This window comes from Ovis aries, chromosome 18 (assembly GCF_016772045.2).
Source record: "Ovis aries strain OAR_USU_Benz2616 breed Rambouillet chromosome 18, ARS-UI_Ramb_v3.0, whole genome shotgun sequence".
Lineage (NCBI taxonomy): Eukaryota > Metazoa > Chordata > Mammalia > Artiodactyla > Bovidae > Ovis > Ovis aries.
The window spans coordinates 11,061,179-11,075,945 of NC_056071.1; the positions used below are offsets into that span (position 1 = coordinate 11,061,179).

Genomic DNA, 14,767 nt, shown 5'->3' on the forward strand with positions numbered 1-14,767 from the left:
CCCCTTAGTGTCCAAAGAGTCCACACTGACAGTCACTGAGTTCCACTCCACCATCCGCTCAATTGTACAGATGAAAAAAACAAAGGCTAGAGTAGGTAAGAGATTTGTTCCCACTCACAAAAGGAGTTGATAGCAATGCTGGAACTCTAGTCTACATTTTATGATCTCTCAATTGATACAATTTTGGACCCATTGTACAGATCGGAAAACTGAAATTCAAAGAAGGCAAATTACTTACCATCATCCTATTTCACATGACAAACAGCAGAAAAGAAAGTGATTACATTTTCAGGCTCTTGAGTTTACACCTGAGTTTATGGCCCTATTCTTCCAAGAAGAAAATAAATTTGTTTTGGAGAGTTACATCTTAGGAATAGATCAGTTAACTGAAGGTGGTCAAGTTAGTTATTTTGTTCAAATAATGCATTTTCACTGAAATACTTTGTAATTAACTATAGAAACTGCATGTTTAAAAGCTGCACAGATGTATTTGCATACCTGGGTAACTACCAGTGCAAGCGTTAGCTTCTCCGTGTGCTTTTCCAATTTGGCAAATACGAACTGACTTCTCACCGAGAGCTTGCCCTTTTGCCCTTTTGCCCTTTCAAGGCTGACCCTTCCAGTTCTGAAGTTGACAGTAATTATTTGGTTTAACTTTTGAATATGGAATGTCTACAACCAAAGTTCTTCAAATAAACACTTCTTCCCTCAGGCCCACTAATTTACACCGCGTATGGAAAGAAGATATAAAAATGTCCTGATTTTGATAAGGTCTTTTATAGATCCTAGTTTCCAATTTGGGAGCACAGAAGTGAGATGCCACAAACTGTCAGGAAGCCCACCTTCTTGAAACCAACATATCAATAAATATGTAGACAACCAGGTCCACTGGGCATCACTGCCCGTCACCCATTAGTTGTTTAAGCATATCAGCACTCTCAGAATCATCAGAGGCAATTTAATCAAATGGTGCCCAGCCACTGGGTAATTGTTTTCTAGGCCTGTTAGAAAAATAAAGGTTGGCATTTATTAAATGCGTATCCTCTTGCCTGTTGATTGCTCTGCTAATTTCTTGTTTGTAATCCTTTGTTCTAGCTTTCAAGAGAAGGCTGAATTCCAGCCTAGTGAATCAGTACCCAGAGGGACAAATTAAAATAGAGAGCTATGTCGGGGCCTCCAAGGTTGAGACCCCAGAAAACTCAGGTCATAAAGCTGAGGGGTCATCCACAAGTGAGCCAGAATTCGTTTTCCTTTGCACACTTTCTGCTTTTCTGCTAGATACATTAAAGAGGTCTATTTGCTTTACATGGCCATTTTCTGTCACTTATACAATGAAAATCAGGACAGTCCACACACAGAAGATAACTTTTGTGTCCATTTCAAAACTGACCTGAAACAATGGCGATGTACTTCTCAGGACTGCACCCGTAGTCAGCTGCTAGAGGAGAAAAATCAAGAATATGTTGCTTTTTAAAATATTTATTTCTTTATTTGTCTGCACTGGGTCTTAATTACAACATGGGGATCAGTTCACTGGCCAGGGACCCAGCCTACACCCCGTGTATTGCGAATGCAGAGTCTGAGTGACTGGACCTCCGGGGAAGTTCCAAGAACATGTTTGCGTGTGTGCCAAGTCACTTCAGTCGTGTCCGACTCTTTGTGACCCTATGGACTGTAGCCCACCAGGCTCCTCTGTCCACTGCATTATTCAGGCAAGAGTACCGGAATGGGCCGCCATTCCCTCCTCCAGGGATCTTCCCGACCCAAGGATCTAACCTGCATCCAGTGAGTTCTTAACCACTAGGGTCATCTAAGAAGCCCCAAGAAAATGTTTAAACACAAGGATTTTGATTCAGTTTAAAATCATTTCATCTTGTTATGGATTAACTAAAATGGCCACAAGTAGTTTCCAGCAGCTACACGCTTCTTTCTACAGAGATCATTGACATACACCATCCAATCCTACCATGCTGATGCTAATTAAGTGGGCAGATCATCGGACCATTGATTACAAGAAATATCACTGTAGCTATCATATGTTGTTTGACCAAATGGTGTGGTCTTTGGTAAAATTTTTGTTTAGAAGGGAGAGAAAGGAAAGAATCTTTTCCCACATGGATGTTCTTGCCACACTGTGTCAGACTTCTAGTTATCTGAACTCAGAGAGACATGGGATGGGCAAAATTAGGTGGTCAGATCACGTAAGGGTTGAGTTCCTACTAAATGCTGATCCTGAATGAATTTTTTCCTCACTGAGCTTAAGCTCAAAGACCCTGATGCTGGGAAAGATTGAGGGCAGGAAGAGAAGGGGAAGACAGAGGATGAGATGGTTGGATGGCATCACCGACTCAATGGACACGAGTCTGAGTAAACTCCGGGAGTTGGTGACAGACAGGGAGGCCTGGCGTGCTGCAGTCCATGGGGTCGCAAAGAGTCAGACACAACTGAGCAACTGAACTGACTGAACTGAGCTTAAGCTAACTCATTTGCAAAATCGGAACAGTGATATTTCCCTCATGATCCATTTCAGGGTTTCAGTGATGAAACACATGGAGCATTTAGGGTAGCCTTCTGCACATAGGAGAGGCTCAGTGAATGATAACTATTATCAGTAATCGAGTGTGAATAATACTGTGAGATTCTTTTCCATTTGTATATAAACTTATGACATACTGTAGCCTGAAGCTTGGCAGAAGTGAGATAGGCAACTAAAGTTCCGAGAGAGAATCTAAGGCCTTCTAGATGATTTGAGAGCAGCCAGGGCTCTGTATCCCCATCAACCTCCACGTGATACTGCAAGTGAGCAGGCTGGTATAGAACCCCAGGAAATCTCTACGATTATCTTCAAATAAAGCAGTCCTGGGAACCTTTTTACTTGAAGCAAGTTCTAACATGAACACAAATGGCATCTTTGGTGAGGGACAATTCATTTTCATAGTGGAATTTCATGGCTGACAGAATTAATTTGGAACATCGAGCAGAAGATTTCATTGAATTTCTCTGTGGTGAAAAGAAATCTCATCATTTAGTTAGGTAATTTATTTAGTTTCTGGGGAAAAAAAAACCCAGTGATTTCTTTTTCAATTAAAAAAATGAAATAAAAGTTTTAGACAGAAAATTTTCCAAGTAGCAGAATAATTGCAGAGGTAATTCAAGCCAGAGTTCAAGCACAATGATTTATTTGAGCTGAGGAACTTTCCATATAATTACGCTTATTATACATTTTCTAGTTGTTGAGATACTACTATATGAACATGCATGTATGTCCAAATTCAAATAAAAGAACTATAAAATATGATTCAAGTCATATGCTTATTCTCCTTTCTTTAAAGAAGGACATGCAGAAAATAAATTGGGGTATGGATTCATAAAAGACTGTATAAATGTATTTTAAAAAATTAATAGCCAGGTGACACCTGAAATGGGGTCTTTGTAATACCCCCCAAAAGATCTGGTCTCACCAGCCCTGAGGCTAGAAATGTTGGACAATCCAGCTGGTTGTAGTAAGATTGCTGAGCTGGTAGACACAATTACCTGAATTTCTCCACCCAGCTGGTGAGTGAGTTTGCTGGTCTAGGCACCATGGATTATAAGGGCATATGGAATAGAGAATAGAAATGACGATCTAATTCAACAACAACAAACAGTGACAACCTGGCCTGCTCCATCACCCACTTTTAATTAATTTACTGTGTAAAGCCATGTCAAAAAGTCGAGTCTGATCCCAGTTCAGAGCTATAGAAACCACTTCTATGCCGATGAGTGTCTGTACCACCATCACGCTTATTGTCATCAATATCATCATCATTCTTATACGCGTCTACTGTGTAGCAGGAACTGTGCTGACTTTTACATACATTATACCATCTGAGTCTCCAGGTCATTTTGGGAATTATGTATCCCCATTACAGCTAAGAAGACAGTGACATTCAGAAAGAGCCTTTTTGTACTTGACAGTCTGGATATAAGATAGAAATACCATTGTCTGTTTCACAAAAATTCACTTTGCTTCATTTTGCCACTTCTTTCATCAACATGCCTTCCACATATCAGTCACAGCATGGGCAGGTAGATAAAGGACGTATCTACAATCTACTGACCTGGGTTTAATTCCCAGCTCTTATTCCTATCTACTGAGCAATTGGCTTTGGGCATGTAGCTGCTAGCCTGACTGTGCTATCTTCCATTTAAAGATGAGGAAACTAGCACCTACTTTATAATAAACAGAGCAGGCATCAGTAAAACAGCTTTGATATTGCTTGACTTTCTTGTGGTAGAAGGGCCAGGTATCATGCACGCTCAGTTGTGTCCAGCTCTATTCAACTCTTTGGACTGTAGTCAGCCAGATGCCTCTGTCCATAGGATTTTCCAGGCAAGAATATTGGAGGGATTTTTTTCTGATGCAGGAATCAAACCCACATCTCATGTCTCCAGACTTGCAGGCAGATTCTTTACCCACTGAGCCATCGGGGATGCTGGAGGAACCTCAGTTATCTCCAAAAATGAAGAGACATGACTGTTCAGTACCTTAAGAATTTTTACAAAATACAGCTAATTTTTATTTATTTGCTTAAAAACAATAGACAGGTGGCTATGGTAACTTTGAAGGAGCTTGTCAAAAAACCAATCAACCCCATGCCATTTTGATGCCGAAGTTCAAAGGAGACCAGAAGTCACTGCTCTGCTTCATCCTTTGGGTTAGAGTGGCGGTTCAGCCTCGCAGTGCCTCACACAGTCCCTGGGGCCTCTTTACAATACCCTGGGTCTGTTCCTGCTACTTTCCGAAGAATTTTAACATTTCTGACAAATGGGGATGGATAGCATCAAAATTTGCCTCCCCAGAGGGAAGTTCAGTTGTCAGTCTTCTGCCTTTTAAATTACCCAAAAAAATGCATATTTTTATTTTTTGAAAATATGTTTTTGCCAATTTGCACTTGGAAAGTCATAAATATATAAAAAGGGAATTTCCTTTTCTCTGAATAATTAGGAGAGAAAAATGTAGCTTTTGGTCACGGCACATCTGCTTTAGTTTTTTCAGTTATGTATTTAAAGGGAAAGGCTGTCAAAGGAACCAGTCCTTTTTGTACACTCACAAAATGCTGGACTCCTAAAGTTTATGTATTTGTAAACTTTAAACGGATCCTGGATAAACTGACCTTGTATAAAAGGTATTATTATCATCTCCATGTGATAATAATTTTATTTGTATGTATTTGTATTGTATTTATAATAATTTTGTTTGCAAATAAATGTATTTGCATTTATTTGTAATTCAGACATGTACTGAGAAAGTATCTGATATGGCTGAGACCTTATATTTAAGATGAGGGAACCCAAAGAGGTTAAATGTCTTGTCTTGTTAGAGGATAAATGCCCAGGGTGGCACAGTGATTTGGGGTCCAAGCCTCACCTTCCTTCCCCTTGTGGAATACTTCCTTTTTAATCTGGCTTGTTTAAATTTCTTTCTCCTTAATTCAGAAAACATGTTAAGTAACAAATACATTTGATTGACTTAATATAGATGCTGCTTGAAATCTTACAAGCAGGATTTCTTTTGGTCACTGGACTCGCTGGGACCCTTGAGCAGGGCAGACTGGATCCAGCGTGGGTTAAGGAGGGTCACTGTAGAACCCGATACTTCAGTACTAAGATGGAGCTTTGAGGACTGAGAGGTCCAATGCTTGCCATCTTTGGTTATTTCTGACTTAAAAGCTCTTTCTGACTGCTGCTGTTTAGTCATTAAGTCATTTGCAACCCTTTGTGACCCCATGGACTATAGCCCACCAGGGTCCTCTGTCCATGGGATTTCCCAGGCCAGAATACTGGAGTGGGTTGCCATTCCTTCTCCAGGGGATCTTCCCGACCCGGGGATTGAACCAGTGCCTTCTGCATTGCAGACAGAATCTTTACCATCTGAGCCACCTGGGAAGCCTTTTGACTTTGAACATAACTAAATAGTATTTAATCTTATTATCTAGTATTATAGAAAATGTTATTAAGTATTTCTTTGCCAAGCTACCATCTGATAGTTAATTCCCTGTTTGTCTCCAGGACAGATTGAAAGAGTGGTCCAATTCCCTCCCCTCCCTTTGTCCATTCATTTCCCCAAGTAAGTGTGCAGTCGCTTCCACAGAAGCAGAGTGTGCTTCTCCACCCCCGACTTTGAACTTGGCCAAATTACTTCTTTGTAAGTTATTTGGCTCAGCACAAGCAGGGGATTGCACTGTGTTCATGCCCCTGGGCTCACCTGCTTGCCTTTCTGCCACACACATAATAGCTTCCTTCAGGTAGTTCCTCATGAGCTCCAGCAGTTCTATGTGTGGAGCTCAGTGGAGCCCAAGCCATAGTAAGGTGAGAAGCCAAGTCCAGCCGGATCCACTGCTTGACGCGGAGAGGCCCAACTGACCCCCAGGTAACCCTCAGCAGAATAACAGACACACAAAAAAATAAATACTTACGCGTCCTCCACGATCTTGTGGTTGTTGTTCCATAGTAATTGATGATCAATAGAGCCTCTGATTATATTTTGATGATAAAGTACAATAGTGCAACTGTAAAATGGATAGCCATCACTGATCTAATGTTTATAAATCTCAGGGTTTTTACAAATGAGCAGTTTCCAGAATATCTGAGTATTACTGTTCTCTTACAGAAATTAGGCTCCCATTTAAAATAAGATTTAGAAAATATGACTCTTGGTTGAAGAGGTGGACCTAGAAGAAAAGAACTACTTTTTACAACATTATTATGTGTTTCATCCAAGTACTGAAAAAAAAATCTCTCATTTGTTCATTAATATATTCCACAAACTGCACTATTATGGGGCAGGTAGTAGCTTTATCCAGATGAACTGCCCAGGTGCCAAAAAAGCTTCCAGCTTAAAAGAGAGACGGAGATTCAAATGAACAATTGGTCTATAACCTGATAAAAGGCTAAAACGGGCACATGAATTGTGTAAAATTTGAAGAAAGCTTTTAAATAACAATAGCTAAAATGGACTGTGTACGTATTGCAAACCCAGTACTGATCTGGTCCTTTATATCAACTGTCTTATTTAATCTTTCAAACTCTCTGAAATAAGGTGGAAATAACTAATACTACTTCCATTTTACAGACAAAGAAATGAAGGTCCACAAAGGTCAAGCCCCTTGTCCTGGGTCAGATAACCTATAATGTAGTGGCTGCGTTGGAACTTGCACAGCCTGATTCCAGAGCCCAACTTCATCACTGGTATCCCACAGACTGGAGATCAGGTTATACCTGAGCTGATTCTTAAATGATAAATGAAAGGGCTGCAGCAAATAGCCACATTGTTTGGGGTGGTTTCTGGTAGACACAGCAGGCTGGCCAGACTCCACATCCTAGGACCTGAGGAGACTCTTGGTTCACCCTGATGTTCATATCTACTGGGGCCCAAAGTTCTTTCTTTTGAGAATCATGCTAAATATAAGTTAACCAACAATCTTGTTTCTCCTTCCTATTCACAGAGAATTCTGACTCACAAATTTTCCATCTTACTTTATTCTACAAACTACCAATGTCCACAGGAATGACATAGTCCATATCTTGACGTGTAGCCCTGGACTTCAACTCCAGTTCACCCTCACCTCTATTTTATAGTTTGATGACCTTAACTTTGACTTATCACTATCAGGAACTGCGGTACCCATTAATATGTAACTATCCCATTCTCTGGCCACAAACTCTGTAATTACAGCTCTCTAGATTCTCCAGTTCTATTCAATCTGCACACAATAGCACATTCCTTAGAATCTTTCTTGAACCTCTTCCAGTCTCTTCTGCTTTTGCCACTTATTTTAATGTATCTCCTGACTTAGGAAGCACATTTCCTCGATCCTTTGGCCTTTTTAACACCTCGTCTCCCTACGATATCCATTTAAAACACTCACATCAGTGGAGCAGTTACGGTCAGCTGTGGCCCCCTACAAATTTGTGACTCTTCAATAGAACTAGATTGTGCAGCAGGCAATTATCTATATTTGTGTATTAAGCCATCTCTCCCTTCTTGACTGCAGTTATTCCAAAGTGTTATCTATGTTGTGGGTTGAATTATGTCTCCTCAAAATGTATATATTGAAGTCCTACTCCCAGTACCTAAAAATGCAACTGTATATTACAGGCAAGAATACCTAGTGGATTGCCGGTCTCTTCTCCAGGGCATCTTGCAGACAGATTCTTTGCCATCTGAGCCGCCAGGGAAGCCCATATATTAAGATAGGGCCTTTAAAGAGGTAATTAAGCTAATGTGAAATCATAAGAGTAAGCCCTAATCACATATGACCAGCGTTTTTATAAGAAGACTAAACTTGGACAGAGATCCACACAGAGGGTAGAGCATATAGGGACTTAGGGAGAAGGTATCCATCTACAAGCCCAAGGGAAAGATCTCAGAAGAAACCAATCCTTCCAATACCTTGATCTCAGACTTCTAGCCTCCGAAATGTAAGAAACTTAATTTCTGCTTTTGTAGCCACCCAATCTGTGGTACTTTGTTAGGACAGCCCAAGAAAATTTATACAATTGTTATTGAAACTGAGTTCACGTGCCCAATGCACAGTGATGCCAAACAAACCAACACCTTGATGTTTGGAGCAGAGAAAGGCTTATTGTGAGGGCCAAGTAAGGACAATGAGCAGCTCATGCTTAAAAAGCCCAAACGCCCTGCTGGTTTCCAGGGAAGAACTTTTAGAGGCAAATTTGGGGAGAAGACTGCTAGGTGTGTGACTTTCCTCTGATTGGTCACTGGTGAGTCACCGAGTGGTATTTCAGGAGTCTCAGTCATCGCCTTCTAGTTCCAACCAGTCTAGGTTCCACACGCTTGTGTGTAGCTTGAAGTTATCATCACCCACTTGGGTGGAAGCATCAGTTCCTGTAGAGAAACTCAGAGATCTATACCAGATTGTTACACGTGTCTCTTGAGGAAGAACTTGGACTGTAGCTGATCATTCTTTTCTCTTGATTTCTTTCCCTTTGTTTCTGCATTCCCCCAATCCCCTAACTTGTAACTCTTTGAATCTGACCTTTGGAACTCAGGAAACATCTCAAAGGCTAAAAGCCTCTTCCCTACATATAGGAAACAGGAGATCTGGGAAGACTTTTGTACCCAAGAGGTTTCTGCATGGTTTCACAATCAGCCCCTATAAACCTCCCATTTCTTCTTCTCTTTTGTGTAGCAAGTAAGCTCATCTCCTATTTTTTGGGGGGCATAGATGATTTCATGCCTGAATTCTAACTGCCTACTGTTATACCTACAAAAACTATTCTTCTCACTTTCCATCTCCAAGAAAGAACACCTTCTAGCTCTTCTCAAAGCTGACCTTCTATTTTTCACTTTGGAGCATATGTCCTCTGGGGAGATTCCAGTTCGGGAACTGTTGACCAAAACCACCTGCCGTGACCAGGCATGATGACAACCACTTGCACATGTTGTCTCAAAACAGGAGATTCTGATAAGGAATATGGTGTTGTCACCAAAGCGAACTGGAATAATTCAAAATCCACCAGAAGGAGGAAGGAGACTCCATAATATTTTTTACCATCTTCCCTCTAGAATTCACCTTGGCTGAGAGATGCACATACAACTGGGAAGGATACTGGGTCAGACCAAATATAGGTCAAGCAAGATGACTGACCAGACACAACCCAGCAATTAACCCCATTACCGTAAAACCTAAGACTGGGAGCCACATGGCAGAATAGTTCTCCTGGGTTCCCTACCCTGCTGCTCTCCCCTGGGGCACCCCTTCCCGTGAAAGCCATTTGTCAGTACGTGTGTCTTCTCAGACAACTTATTTCTGAGTGTTAGACAAGACCACTCTCGGACCCTGGAATGAATAGGTCCCCTTTCCTGAAACAACTCCATGCACGACTGCTTCCCTCTCCTTTCTCCTAAACATTCCCATATTTCTTGCCAACCAAGAGTTATACTAACATTACAGCTATACTTTAAACAGTGATATAAATAAAATCTTATTCCATCTTATAATACCCTAAAGAAATGATTATACATTCTCTTTCTTGTCCCAGTCAAACCTCTTTAAAAACAGAAGTCAATATATCCTCCTGCGCCCATGACCCACTAAATCTAGCCAATATCCATTTACTGCACTGAAACTACTTTGTCAAGTCAACCTAGACTTCAAAAAAATTGGGTATGTTTCCATTCCAGTCTTTTTTGACTCCTCTTGTTCTCAAACTGTCCACTTTATTTTCTCTTATGCTTTGTTTTCCTTCCTAAATTCCTAACAGAAAGACTGTTCATTCTCTACTTACTTCTAATGTCTCTTATTTCTTCTTATTTTTACATCTGTTGATATTTCTGTGAATTCTGCTTTTCTCCTTCTTCTTATTTCATTTTTATTCCCCTTTTCCTCTACTAATGTCTATCCTATATTCTACTAGAATTTCAACCCCTTGGAGTCATCCTGATGACTACTTTTTTTCCCTCCAGTAACTATACTGTAGTGATTAAGAGTGCACCTTCAATAGCCAAATTATTGGATTTACCTTATGGCTCCACTACTTCCTAGCCTTGCAACCATCAGGACTTCATTTAACCTCTCTATTTGACTTTTTAGTCATCTTAAAATGGGTTTGATTGTTTTGAGGATGAAACGAGTTCAAATATGCTAAGCACTTAGAAATTTCTGGAACTTAACAGACCTCTAGTGTGTGTTATCTATTATTAAGTAACTGTCCAGAAATCCAATTCTATATTTAAAACCATAACCATCCCTGGATGTCCCATGAGTACCTCAAAATCTTATCTCAAGCTGAAGCCATCATCTCCTCACCACGAAATTTTTTTTTACCCTGGATACTTTCTTTGAAAGATTTGTATCACTGTTTCCAGATAAGAGGCCAGAGTGTGGCTATCAGCTGAGATTTCTTCCGTCTCCTTCCTATCCATCTTTCAATAGCTACCAACTCCTATCATTTGTATTGTCAACTTTCCCTCCAGCCTGTCTCTTCCCTTTCAGTGCTGCTACTCCCGTGATGCAGGTCTGCATCTTCGATGTGTGTGGTTATGTTGGGGGAGTGAGCATATAGACTATTACAACTAACATCCCTTGACTGGCTCCATTCTTCCAGAACGTTATTCACTTGGCGATCAGGGTATGCTTTTAACAACAAACATTCATGCCACTCCTCTGTTTGAATCCCTTCAACAGCTCTTTATCAGCTTCAACATAGTGTCCATCCTTTCAGGCTGATTTACAAGCCCCTCCACCCCCATCTGGATTTAAACGAGGCTCTCGACCTTTCCAGCTTAAACTCCCATCACCTCCCCAAAGTGCCCTACAGTTCAGTTAAACTCAACCACTTGCACCTGAGGATTCCTGTTATTTTTCAAATGCCTTCTTCCCACCTGCAATATAGCTCTAATTACAGGCTAAGTGTGAAGCTCAAATAAAAGCCCTAAATACTTAAGCAAAAATAAATTCAGATGAAAGGAAAACCTAGATGTAGTAAAACTATCTTGATGATTTAACAATCTAATTATATAAAATAAACAATATTTTGATTTCTTGTAATCGTCGATAGTTTCTCTCCATTTAAAAGAAAACTTCTTTTGAAAATGCATTTTCCTTTCCCCCTCTTTTTACAGCTTGACTCACATTATTATTCCATTTGGCAATCCGTCTCCCAAAACTAGGCTTTCTAGGTGGTGCTCGCTGGTAAAGAACCCACCTAACAATGAGGGAGACTTAAAAGATGTCAGTTTGATCCTTGGGTCAGGAAGAGCCTCTGGAAGAGAGCATGGCATCCCTCTCCAGTAGCCTTGCCTGGAGAATCTCATAACAAAGGAACCTAGTGGGCCACAGTCCATAGGCTTGAGAAGAGTCGGACAGACTGGAGTGACTTAGCATGCATGCACACACCCTTCCAATACTAGGCTGAAAACACTCTGAATTTAGTTATAGCAAAAATGAATCCAATTTTGAAAAAAAAAAAGTAGAATCAAATATCTTGATTAGACAGAAAACAAAAACAATGAATAATATCATTGGAGTTGCCTTCATAGTTGCCCTGTGTGTGTGTGTGTGTGTGTGTGTGTGCCTACGTTTGTGTTCAAACCTATACATTTATTACATCAGTAATAAGAAAAATATGTCTAAAAATGAAATAATTACCAGACAGTCAACAACTTAAAATATGTAATGGGATCCACATACGTGGTCTCTTAGCATAAAACACTTGGAGTTAAGTGTTACTGAATGCAAATGTGGAGACACCTGCTAGTTCAGTGTGTACTTTAACACAGACCCCCTGGGGATTTGCTGTATTCTTGCCAGATGTAACTTTTAGATTTTCCCTCTGGTTTAGATAGCATAACGTAGTGGAAACAGCCATATGACTTGCGGACTTTCTCAGTATCAGTGTTGATAGAATTACATTTGAACTTAACTCTCTTTAACAGGATTTGAGGAATCTTCCCACATCTCAGAGTGCATGATTGTAAGTGTTTCATTCTTGGCTTCAAGCACCCAGGCTTTCTCTGCCTTCTCTTTTCCCAACCAGTTCCCTGGCTCTGTCCCCACACATCTCTCTATTTATCTCTATGAATGCTACTGCTTTGTTTATAGTATAGGTGACAAGACACAAACCAGGATTTGGAAAGAGTGCGTGGGATGGAACTGACTTCAAGTTGCCTTTTAGGAAATGTGCTATAATTGTAACATTTGATTCTGGCATTTTGTAGCCTGTAGCCCCCTCATCTTATGCTATGTGTGAATTCCAGTCGGGTGATTCATCCTGACATGGGAGTTCTTTGCTTCTTCTACTGCAAAAATGTGAGAGAATGAGGGGAGAACTGTCTCATTCCTTCTGATTTCTCTAAGTAATCTTTATTTTTTTCCCATAGCTGGGAAAGAGATTTTCCGATGAGAAATCTTACAGTTATGACATAACAATTCCATGTTTCACAACCCAACTCACTTTTCTGGTTGCTCTTTTCTACCCTATTTCTCACAATTCAAAGTAAATTGTGAGATTACAAGGCTCGGGAAAGAGGAAAACTGCATATTACAGCCTTGATAACCCTTCATGGAGAACAAGTCACAACTGTGCCACAAATTCCAATTTTAGAATTGGATTCAACAACAAGAGTGAATAGAAGAAACACAGGAAAGCAGATATGTGTTTTTAAATCATCTTGACCAGAAATGTTTATCTAGAAACATTGGGCTCCGACGAGATGTCTATCATCTCCTACTTTGCATATATTCCAGTTTGGACAGAATAGTCCTTATCTATTATCTAAGCACTTTTGCAACCTTATTTTGGAAAGGTCTCCCTGGTCACACGTACATTAAATTAGAGAGGAAGGCAGTTGATTGCATAGTTTTTTTAACCGAAATAGTTTCTGTAAAACAATGCAGAATTATATTTATACCATCACTTCCAAAGACAAAGATAAATGGAATTGTCACAGCTACTGGGATTGGGATTGAAAGCCTCTTTGTTTCATGGGAAATACATATATTTCATAACCCAGATAAACCAATGTGCTGAAGGTAAAACTAAAATTGCTAAGGCAAATAGTCTATCCAGAGGTTAAATATTTTGAATTAGGATACTATATTTGTACACAGTCTGATTTCAAGCAAGTATTTAAAAGTCATAAGAATGTGCTGTCCTTCACTTTCAGAGATTCTGTAATAGATAAAATATCACAAAGAAGTTTTCACATCCAGCATGTCACTTCTCTACACTTACTGGTATATATCCTTCAAATCTATACCCCATTTCCATCTGTTTCCGTGATCACTGGTATAGGATTTCACTATTTTATATCGGTAGTGGTGATGGTTTCGTTGCCAAGTCCTACTCATTGTGACCCCATTGACTGTAGCCTGCCAGACTCCTCTGTCCATGGAATTCTCCAGGCAAGAATACTGGAGTGAGTTGCCATCTCCTTCTCCAGGGGATCTTCCCAAGCAGGGATTGAACCCTGGTCTCCAGGATTGCAAGCAGTCTCCTGCATTGCAGTCGGTTTCTTGACCAGCTGAGCCACTGAGGAAGCTCGTTTTTATTTTCTTAGTCTTCCGTCTTGTCTTCTTGCCTTCAAACTTCTCCAGCTCTTTTCTACAATCACCAAGCCTCTCCTTGTGCCTGAATTAATTTTAAAAATTAGTAAGGATTTTTTTTTTTTAGTTGGAAGTGACAAAACTCTATTTAAAATGATCTAAACTGGGACAATTTTGGCGGTTCAGCGGTTAAGACTCTGAATTTCCAGTGCAGAGGGCATGGGTTTGATCCATGGGCAGAGAACAAAGATCTCGCATACCTCATGGTGTGGCAATAGATAAATAAATAAAAGCATCTAAACTGAAAACGGAATTTGTTGAGCCATGCAAATGGGGAATGTGAATGGTTGATACAGATCTGGCTCTCAGAGGATATTATCAGGACTGTGTGAGTCTCTTAATTTCATGAGCTTGATTAATTATGATTGCCTCTTTCACAGATAGAATTTCTCAATGTGATAGCAAGATGTTTTCAAGAACCATAACCTAAATTTCGCTCTACCCAACCACACTAATAGAAAAAAATATTTTTGGTGGGGGTGGGGGGAGGGGGAAGAATACTTGGGAAATGTTATGGCTATTTCCACGTGGTTTATATTTCATTCTTGAATAATCAAATGTTATGTCCATGAGCAGGGGGCCATTCAAATGGATAAATCTGGATAAGAGGCCAGAATTAAAACTCTATCAAATGTCCAATACACAATAATCAGTGT

The 14,767-nt window shown here is 40.1% G+C and overlaps 1 long non-coding RNA gene across 3 annotated transcripts in view; it reads right to left on the reverse strand.

Moving 5' to 3' along the window:
• Positions 1–3,165: 3,165 nt before the first annotated feature.
• Positions 3,166–14,767, reverse strand: part of LOC105603050 (uncharacterized) — a 72,199-nt gene continuing 60,597 nt past the window's right edge. For all 3 annotated transcript variants that reach the window (XR_006056795.2, XR_009597316.1, XR_001436040.4), the window contains one exon: positions 3,166–14,136. This is a non-coding gene — a long non-coding RNA (uncharacterized LOC105603050). The remainder of the gene's footprint in view (positions 14,137–14,767) is intronic.